The following is an 11411-nucleotide window of genomic DNA, read 5'->3' as shown; positions in this document are numbered from 1 at the left end:
TAACACCACCCTTATGGCAGAAAGTGAAGAGGAACTAAAAAGCCTCTTGATGAAAGTGAAAGAAGAGAGTGAAAAAGTTGGCTTAAAGCTCAACATTCAGAAAACGAAGATCATGGCATCTGGTCCCATCACTTCATGGGAAATAGATGCAGAAACAGTGGAAACAGTGTCAGACTTTATTTTTTTGGGCTCCAAAATCACTGCAGATGGTGATTGCAGCCATGAAATTAAAAGACGCTTACTCCTTTGAAGGAAAGTTATGACCAACCTAGATAGCATATTCAAAAGCAGAGACATTACTTTGCCAACAAAGGTCTGTCTAGTCAAGGCTATGGTTTTTTCAGTGGTCATGTATGGATGTGAGAGTTGGACTGTGAAGAAAGCTGAGTGCCGAAGAATTGATGCTTTTGAACTGTGGTGTTGGAGAAGACTCTTGAGAGTCCCTTGGACTGCAAGGAGATCCAACCAGTCCATTCTAAAGGAGATTGGTCCTAGGTGTTCTTTGGAAGGACTGATGTTGAAGCTGAAACTCCAGTACTTTGGCCACCTCATGCAAAGAGTTGACTCATTGGAAAAGATTCTGATGCTGGGAGGGATTGGGGGCAGGAGCAGAGGGGACAACAGAGGATGAGATGGCTGGATGGCATCACCGACTCGATGGATGTGAGTTTGAGTGAACTCTGGGAGTTGGTGATGGACAGGGAGGCCTGGCGTACTGCAATTCAAGGAGTCGCAAAGAGTCGGACACGACTGAGCGACTGAGCTGAATACTATGGTACTGGCACAAGACAGAAATATAGATCAATGGAACAAAATATAAAGCCCAGAGATAAATTCATGCACCTATGGACACCTTATCTTTGACAAAGGAGGCAAAAAAATACAATGGAGAAAAGACAATATGTGTAATAAGTGGTGCTGGGAAAACTGATCAATCACCTATAAAAGAATGAAACTACAACGCTTTCTAACACCATACACAAAAATAAACTCAAAATGGATTAAAGATCTAAATGTAAGACCAAAAAATATAAAATCTTAGAGGAAAACATAGGCAGAACACTCCCTGACATAAATCACAGCAAGATACTCTATGACCCACCTCTCAGAGTAATGGAAATAAAAACAAAAATAAACACTTGGGACCTAATTAAACTTAAAAGCTTTCACACAACGAAGGAAACTATAAGCAAGGTGAAAAGGCTGGCTTCAGAATGGGAGAAAATAATAGCAAATGAAACAACTGACAAAGAATTAATCTCCAAAATTACAAGCAGCTCATGCAGCTAAATAGCAGAAAAATAAACAACTCAATCAAAAAGTGGGCCAAAGAGCTAAACAGACATTTCTCCAAAGAAGACATACAGATGGATAATAAACACATGAAAAGATGCTCAACATCACTCATCATCAGAGAAATACAAATCAAAACCACAATGAGGTACCATTTCACACTGGTCAGAATGGCTGCGATTCAAAAGTCTACAAGCAATAAATGCTGGAGAGGATGTGGAGAAAAGGGAACCCTCTTACACTGTTGGTGGAAATGCAAAATAGTATAGCCACTATGGAGAACAGTGTGGAGATTCCTTAAAAAACTGGAAATAGAACCTCCATACAACCCAGCAATCCCACTGCTGGGCACACACACCAAGGAAACCAGAATTGAAAAAGACATGTGTACCCCAGTGTTCAATGCAGCACTGTTTTCAATAGCTAGAACATGGAAGCAACCTAGATGTCCATCGGCAGACAAATGGATAAGGAAGTTGTGGTATATATACACAATGGACCATTACTCAGCTATAAAAAAGAAAGCATTTGAGTCATTTCTAATGAGGTGGATGAAACTGGAATCTATTGTACAGAGTGAAGTAAGTCAGAATGAGAAGCACCAATACTGTATATTAACACATATATATGGAATTTAGATGATGATGACCCTATATGCAGGACAGTGAAAGAGACACAGATGTAAAGAACAGACTTTTGGACTCTATGGGAGAAGGTGAGGGTGGGATGATTTGAGAGAATAGCATTGAAATATGTATACTACCATGTGTAAAATAGATGACCAGTGCAAGTTTGATGCATGAAGCAGGGCACTCAAAGCCAGTGCACTGGGACAACCCAGAGGGATGGGATGGGGAGGGAGGTGAGGGGGGGCAGTTCAGGATGGTGGGGGGACACATGTACACCTGTGGATAATTCACGTTGATGTATGGCAAAAACCACCACAATATTTTAAAGAAATTAGCCTCCAATTAAAATAAATAAATTAATTTTTAAAAAAGATTATCAGTGAAAGTCTCAGCAAAAATCTTTCAGATGAGAAGGAAATGGGATGATATATTCAAAGTGCTGAATAAGAAAATAAACAAAAAAAAACTGCCAAACACAAAAGTTATATCCAGAAAAACTGTCCTTCAAAACTGAAGGAAAAACTTAGGTGTCATTGATAAACAAAAGCTGAGGAAGTTAATCACACTGGACCTGAACTAAAGAAAAGTAAAGGGGATGTCTTTAAATTGAAAAGAAAGTTGATCACACAGCAATATAAAACCATACGAAAACATAAAGCTTTCTGATAAATAATAACTCAGACAAATATAGTCTTTTAGTATTATAATGACGTGTAAACAACTTTTAATTTTGGTACAGAATTTAAGGGACAAAAGCATAAAAAACTATAAACTTATATTGATAAATATACACTATAAAATATATAATTGTGATTGCAATAACATAAAATGGGGGTGGAGAAGCAAAGGAGTAAAGTTTTTGTGTTCCACTGAAATTGTTATCATTTCAAAATAGATTGTTATAACTTTAAAATGCTCATCTTATCCCTATGGTAGCGAAAAAGAGAGTATCTACAAAAGATACTTGAAAGGAAACAAGAAGGGAATGAAAGCATGTCACTACAAAAAAAAAAAAAATCAATGAAATACAAAAGAAGACACTAAGAGAAGAACACAGGGAAAAAATGGATGGAGATTAACAAAATGGTAATTAAATTCCCTATGAGTAACTAAGTGTAAATGGATCTAACACTCCAATCAGAAGATACAGATTGGCTGAATGAGCTTAAAAATAAAACAAACAATCCAACTATATGCTGCCTACAAGACTCTCTTTAGATCTAAGGAAACATGTAAACTGAAAGTGAGATATTGCAAAAATATATTCTACACATATAACCAATAGAGAGCAGGGTGGCCACACTGTACAACACAAAATAGGTTTTAAGTAATAACAACATGGAGAACAGTGGAGAAATAACTCCAGAAAGAATGAAGAGACAGAGCCAAAGCAAAAACAACACCCAGTTGTGGATGTGATTGGTGATGGAAGTAAAGTCCAAAGCTGTAAAGAACAATATTGCATAGGAACCTGGAATGTTAGGTCCATGAATCAAGGTGAACTGGAAGTGGTCAAGCAGGGGATGGCAAGAGTGAACATCGACATTTTAGGAATCCCTGAACTAAATGGGCTGGAATGGATGAATTTAACTCAGATGACCATTATACCTACTACTGTGGGCAAGAATCCCTGAGAAGAAATAGAGTGTCCCTCATAGCCAACAAAAGAGTCCAAAATACAGTACTTGGGTGCAATCTCAAAAACGACAGAATGATCTCTGTTCATTTCCAAGGCAAACCATTCAATATCACAGTAATCCAAGTCTGTGATACTGTGATATCACAGTATATACTGTGTATCACAGTATACTGTATCACAGTATATATTGTATATATACTGTGATACTGCCCTGACCAGTAATGCTGACGAAGCTGAAGTTGAACGGTTCTATGAAGACCTACAAGACCTTCTAGAACTAACAGCCAAAAAGATGTCCTTTTCATTATAGGGGACTGGAATGCAAAAGTAGGAAGTCAAGAGATACTTGGAGTAACAGGCAAATTTGGCCTTGGAGTACAGAATGAAGCAGGGCAAAGGCGAATAGAGTTTTGCCAAGAGAACGCATTGGTCATAGCAAACACCCTCTTCCAACAACACAAGAGAAGACTTTACACATGGACATCACCAGATAGTCAATACTGAAATCAGATTGATTATATTCTTTGCAGCCAAAGATAGAGAAGCTCTATACAGTCAGTAAAAGCAAGACTGGGAGCTGACTGTGGCTCAGATCAACTCCTTATTGCCAAATTCAGACTGAAATTGAACAAAGTAGGGAAAACCACTAGACCATTCAGGTATGACCTAAATCAAATCCCTTACAATTATACAGTGGAAGTGAGAAATAGATTCAAGGGTTTAGATCTAATAGACAGAGTGCCTGAAGAACTATGGATGGAGGTTTGTGACATTGTATAGGAGGCAGTGATCAAGACCACTCCCAAGAAAAAGAAATGCAAAAGGCAAAATAGTTGTCTGAGGAGGCCTTATAAATAGCTGAGAAAAGAAGAGAAGTTAAAGGCAAAGGAGAAAAGGAAAGATATACCCATTTGGATGCAGAATTCCAAAGAATAGCAAGGAGAGATCGGAAGTCTTCCTCAGCGATCAATGCAAAGAAATAGAGGAAAACAATAGAACGGCAAAGACTAGAGATCTCTTCAAGAAAATCAGAGATATCAAGGGAACATTTCATGCAACATTTCATGCAACATACCATTCGAAATGGTATGGACCTAATAGAAGCAGAAGATATTAAGAAGAGGTGGCAAGAATACTCAGAAGAACTATACAAAAAAATCTTCATGACCCAGATAACCACGATGGTGTGATCACACACCTAGAGCCAGACATCCTGGAATGTGAAGTCAAGTGGGCCTTAGAAAGCATCACAAATAACAAAGCTAGTGGAGGTGATGGAATTCCAGTGGAGCTATTTCAAATCCTAAAAGATGATCTTGTGAAAGTGCTGCATTCAATATGCCAGCAAATTTGGAAAATTCAGCAGTGGCCACAGGACTGGAAAAGGTCGGTTTTCATTCCAATCCCAAAGAAAGGCAATGCCAAAGAATGCTCAAACTACCACACCATTGCACTCATCTCATATGCTAGCAAATTAATGCTCAAAATTCTCCAAGCCAGGCTTCAACTGTACATGAACCATGAACTTGCAGATGTTCAAAGTGGATTTAGAAAAGGCAGAGGAACCAGAGATCAAATTGCCAACATCCTCTGGATCATAGAAAAAGTAAGTGAGTTCCAGAAAAATATATACTTCTGCTTTATTTACTATGCCAAAGCCTTTAACCGTGTGGATCACAACAAACTGGAACATTCTTAAAGAGATGGGACTATCAGACCACCTTAGCTGCCTCCTGAGAAATCTGTATGCAGGTCAGGAAGCAGCAGTTAGAACTGGACATGGAACAACAGACTGGTTCCAAATTGGGAAAGGAGTACATCAAGCCTGTATATTGTCACCCTGCTTATTTAACTTATATGCAGAGAACATCATTCGAAATGCTGGACTGGATGAAGCACAAGATGGAATCAACCTTGCCAGGAGAAATATCAATAACTTCAGATATGCAGATAACACCACCCTTATGGCAGAAAGTGAAGAAGAACTAAAGAGCCTCTTGAAGTTGAAAGAGGTCAGTGAAAAAGTTGGCTTAAAACTCACCATTCAGAAAACTAAGATCATGGCATCCAATCCCATCACTACATGGAAAATAGATGGGGAAACAATGGAAACAGTAACAGACAGTGGAGACAAAAAATAACATAAGGATTAGAAAGTCAACTTACTAGGAAGATATAGCAAATATAAATATGTATGTATCTAATATAAGAGGTTTCTAACTTGAGACAACAGACAGAAATGAAGAGAGAAATAGTAATGCAGTCATAGTGAAAGTTAAGTTAGTTGCTCAGTTGTGTCTGACTCTTTGCAATCCTATGGATTGTAGCCCACCAGGCTCCTCTATCCACAGAATTCTCCAGGCAAGAATACTGGAGTGGGTTGCCATTTCTTCGTCCAGGACATCTTCCTAACTCAGGGATTGAACCTGCATCTCCTGAGTCTCCTGCATTGGTAGGAGGATTCTTTACCACTGAGGCAGCCAGGAAGCCCAAATCAACAGCTAGGGATTGGGTAAAATAACTTGCTTGGACCTCTGGATATTAGTCAAAGATCTATAGCAACCAAGTGAATGCCCTATCAAGAAAAAGTCACTCTCTGGGAATTCCCTGGTGGTCCAATGGTTAGGACTCTGTGCTCCCATCTATGCTCCATTGCAGGGAGCACAGAGTTCGATTCCTGGTCGGGGTAGGAAGTTTTGTGCCATCTGCCTCTGAGTCTTACACCATCTCCTCCCCAGCACATCGCGATGCACTTTGAGGAAGTGATGGTCAGTTCCCAGTTCTCTTGTGTGATGCACAGAGAGTAGAGTGGATCAAATAAGCAACATTTGAACCTATCTGGGAATTGCCTGACAGACTATTTTCTGGGTCACCTAACTCAGACCTCATACAGTCAAAAATGGCATAGCTAATACTTCAGGCTAGAAGAAGCATAGGGAATCAGTGGGCATGGCTTGTGAAAACCACAGGGACTGCAGACCTTCAAACACTTAGGGCAAGTGATTATTAATTGATGGATACAGTAGAATAGATAAGAACCCAAGAAGAAGCAGGAGTGAGAATCTCAGGGAAATTAAGACATTGAGATGCAGCTTTGTATATGGAGCAATCAGACAAAAAGCATACAGCCGAGCCCAGAGAGGGTGCAGGCTTTGAAAAGGTCTGAGAAAACCTTAAATTTTTATACCAGGCTGATTGGAGGTCTTACCCAATACCTGACAAACTGCCAACACAAAGGGAGGTGACTATTTTTACAAATTAACGTTTTTCAACAAAAGATCACAAGGCATATATAAAAAATGAGGAAACACAGCTCATTCAAAGGAACAATTTAAATCTCCAGAAACAGTCCCTAAAGAAATACAGGCATCAGACTAACTATTAAAAAGACTTTATAACAATCATTTTAAAAAAATAGAAGAGCTAAAAGAAAGACACAAAAAATTAAAGTATTTTTTAAAATAATACATACATACAATTGGAGTACCAAGAAAGTATAAAAAAAGACCTAAACAAAGTCTTGAGTTAAAAAATAAAGGCATTGAAAAAACGCACAAATGGTTTAATAGTAGACTCCTTTCTAAGGCGGAGAAGGCAGTGGCACCCCACTCCAGTACTCTTGCCTGGAAAATCCCATGGATGGAGGAGCCTGGTAGGCTGCAGTCCATGGGGTCGCCAAGAGTCGGACACGACTGAGCGACTTCACTTTCACTTTTCACTTTCATGCATTGGAGAAGGAAATGGCAACCCACTCCAGTGTTCTTGCCTGGAGAATCCCAGGGACAGCAGAGCCTGGTGGGCTGCCCTCTGTCTATGGGGTCGCACAGAGTCGGACACGACTGAAGCGATTTAGCAGCGGCAGCAGCCTTTCTAAGGAAATAAAGAATCAGCAAACTTGAAGATAGATAATTTGGAATGAATAAGTCTGAGTTATAAAAAGAAATTTAAAAAAATTTAAGAAGAAATTAAAAAAGAAAATTTAAATGAACAGAGCCTAAAGGTCTAATGGGACTCTGTCAAGTGGAATCGTGTACACATTATGGAAGTCCTAGAAGGAAACGAGAAAAGGACAGAGGGCTCATTTGAAGAAATAATGGCTAAAAACTTACTAAATGTGATGGAAGTCCTAATCTACAAATTCAAAAAGCACAACATATTCCAAATAGGATAAACCCAAAGAGAATCACACTGTCATTATAATCAATTGTCGCATATTATAATCCATCACACATTATAATTAAGTTGGTAAAAGACAAAGAATTTTGAAAGCAGCAAGACAAAAGAAATTTTTCATGTACAAGGGATCATTAATAAAATTACAAGAGAATTTCTCAGGAGAAACCTATCCAGCAAGACTGTCCTTCAAAAATGAGAAATAAACACATTCCAAAATAAAGAGAAACTGAGAAAGTTCATTACCACTAGATCTGCTGTATGAGTAATGCTAAAGGGGGTCCTTAAAGTTGAAATATAAGAATGTAAGACTACCTAGAAGACATAAAAAATATAAGGTTCTTCTATAATGATGAACAGACAAATATAAAAGCCAGTATTATTAAAATGAGTGAGTGAGTGAAGTCTCTCAGTCGTGTCCGACTCTTTGCAACCCCGTGGACTGTAGCCCCCCAGGCTCCTCCGTCCATGGGATTCTCCAGGCAAGAATACTGGAGTGGGTTGCCATTTCCTTCTCCATTAAAATATTAAATATTAAAATCTCTCTTATTAAAATATTAGATTATAATGCCAGCTTTATTTATTCATGTATTGAAGTGCAATTCATTTACAAAGTTTTATTAATTTCAGGTATACAAAAGAGTGATTCAATATTTTTATAGATCATGCTTCATTTAAAATTATGAAATATTAGTTATATTTCTGTCCTATAACATAACTTCATTTTATCCTATGTATTTTATACCTAATAGTGTGTACCTCTTAATTCCCCTTCCCCTATCTTGCCCCTCCCCACAAACCTCTCTAGACCAGTAACCACTATTTTGTTTTCTGTATCTATAAAGTTGCTTCTGTTTTGTTATATTCATTTGTTTTATTTTTTATATTCCATATTAGCAAAGACAGTGTTTGGCTTTCTCTAACTTAAGTCACTAAGTATAATACTCTTCAGGTATATCCATGATGTTCCAAATGACAAAATTTCATTCTTCCTTATAGCTAAGTAATATTCAATCATGTATGATTGTTATATTTTTCTTATCTATTTGTCTGCTGATGGGCCTGGTTGTCCATATCTTGGCTATTGTAAATAATGTTATGAACGTTGGGGTGCATATATCTTTTTGAATAACTGTTTTTATTTTCTTAGAATATACTCAGGAGTGGAACTGCTGGATCATATGATAATTCTGTTTTTATTTTTTAAGGAACATCCATACTGTTTTCCATAGTGGCTGTACCAATTTACGTTCTCACCAATATTGTTTTCTTCACTGTACAAAAGCTTTTAAGTTTAATTAGGTCCCCTTTGTTTATTTTTGCTTTTCTTTCCCTTGCCTGAGGAAACAGATCTGAAAAAAAAAAAATGTTACTAAGACTTAGGTCAAATAGTATACTGCCTATGTTGGCAGGTAAGTATTGGAGTCACATTCATTAAAACAGCTCCAAATAGTAGCAGATGCTTCTTGTAGTTTATCAGATCATACCTCTTTAGTCTATCAATTCAAGGAAAACATCCCCGTTAACCTTGGGTGATGGGATGGTTGTAGGAGGGTTAGATGCCCAGTATCCCTAAAAGATGATGCTGTTATTATGCTGCACTCAATATGGCAGCAAATTTGGAAAACCTAGCAGTGGCCACAGGATGGGAAAAGGTAAGTTTTCATTCCAGTCTCAAGGAAAGGAAATACCAAAGAATGTACAAATTAACAAACAATTGCACTCATTTCACATGCTAGCAATATTATGCTCAAAATCCTTCAGTCTAGGCTTCAGCAGTATGTGAACCAAGAACTTCCAGATGTACAAACTGGGTTTAGAAAAGGCAGAGGAACCAGAGATCAAATTGCCAATGTCTGCTGGATCACAGAAAAAGCAAGAGAGTTCCAGAAAAACATCTACTTCTGTATTACCGAGTAGGCTAAAGTCTTTGACTGTGTGGATCACAACGAACTCTGGGAAATTCTTAGAGATGAGAATACATACCACCTTACCTATCTCCTGAGAAACCTGTATTCAGGTTAAGAAGCAACAGTTAGAACCAGACCTGTTGTCTGGGACAACAGACTGGTTCAAAATTGGGACGACAAGGCTGTTTATGGTCATCGGACTTAGCAACTGAACAACAAAAATCTCCCTCATGGCACACATTGTGCTCAACCACTAGGTGGCAGTACAGCCACACCTCTTCTCATTCCTCTTGAATAAGACAGAAGCTCAGTAATGTGTTTACATCAATGTGTTCACTGCTTGTTTAACACAGTGACTTGACCAAGCCCTTCCTTTCAAACTCCACCCTTACCGAATGCCCCAGTCACATGAACCAAACTCTCAGTGACAAATTAACATACCACACACCTCTATTAATAGATCCCATCCTTGATGTGTCATCCTCTGTGCATTTCTCTTACTTTAGGACTCTTCCTTGGTATGCAGAGCTAATATAAATCCTGCTCTTCTGCAAGATTTAAGTCCCGACCCATCAACCTACTCCCATGTGCCATCACCAACTAGGCTACCAAGGCAAAAAGCATTATGGTTGGCAATGCAGCCATAACACAATTATTGGACCAATAACACATGATAGAACTTTTAATTAATCCTGTAAATGAAAAGTATGAATAAATATTATGGGCTATTTGAGCCCAGGAACGTTTTTTAAGCATGGATATTTTGGACCAAGGACCATTTGGTATACAACAGAGATGCTCATGGACACTTTCAACAGGTCCCACTTCTGGGTATATATCTAAAGGAAATAAAAATAGGATCTTAAAGAGCAACCTCTATTCATGTTGCAGCATTATTCACAGTAGCCACAAATGAAAACAGCATAAATTGCTCATTACTGTATGAATGGATAAAGAAGATGTGATACACACACACACACACACACACATAATGGGATGTTATTCAGCCATGAAAAAGGGTAGTAGGGTAAAGAAACAGGGGTTTGAACAATGACAGTGGCCAGCGGTAATGGCTTGAACAAGATCCAGGTACTTGTGTTGAACAGGCTGGAGTCAGGGAGGTTATAGCCTAGGGCCTGACACATGGGCCAGTGGTGCCATGGAGACAGGAAAGCCTGGAGGTTCTCAAGTTCGTGCCCTGGCAGATCTGTTAAGTAGTCAGGACCTACTTAAGTGGTCAAAAGCTATACTGAGTCTCTCTCCCTGGTTCTATGCCATTGGTGACTACTCCATCCTCTCTACGTCTTCATCTGTAATGTTCTTTAACCTCCAGGATTCCCAGAGAAGTGCTATGAACAAACTCATGGATTCCCTCTTCCACCGCCCTGGGATAAGCATATTTCCCAGACAGTCACCAAAGCCACAAATACAGGGCTAGACCCACAAGCACATGAAGCCCATGCTCCTTATGACTAGAGAGTGTCATAACTAGACAGACATAGAGACACTACAGAGTGTCATTTCCTCATCAAAGCAGTTGTTCAGTCTTCTGGCATTCACAACATCACAGTGTTGTCTACAGGTCTGCCACTACATCAGCATTATGACTAGGCATGACAATCAAGATCGTACTAACATTCTTATGCACACTGGGCAAATGTCACAATCTGGATCACAAAGGCAATGTGTCAGTCCCTGAAAAGACACTTATTAAAATTCACTCATCTTTGCCTCCTAAAATGCTAAGAACAACCCTGAGAAGGTTTC

Source organism: Bison bison, unplaced genomic scaffold (assembly GCF_000754665.1).
Source record: "Bison bison bison isolate TAMUID 2011002044 unplaced genomic scaffold, Bison_UMD1.0 scf7180017864280, whole genome shotgun sequence".
NCBI lineage: Eukaryota > Metazoa > Chordata > Mammalia > Artiodactyla > Bovidae > Bison > Bison bison.
Note: the sequence above shows the minus strand (reverse complement) of the source record.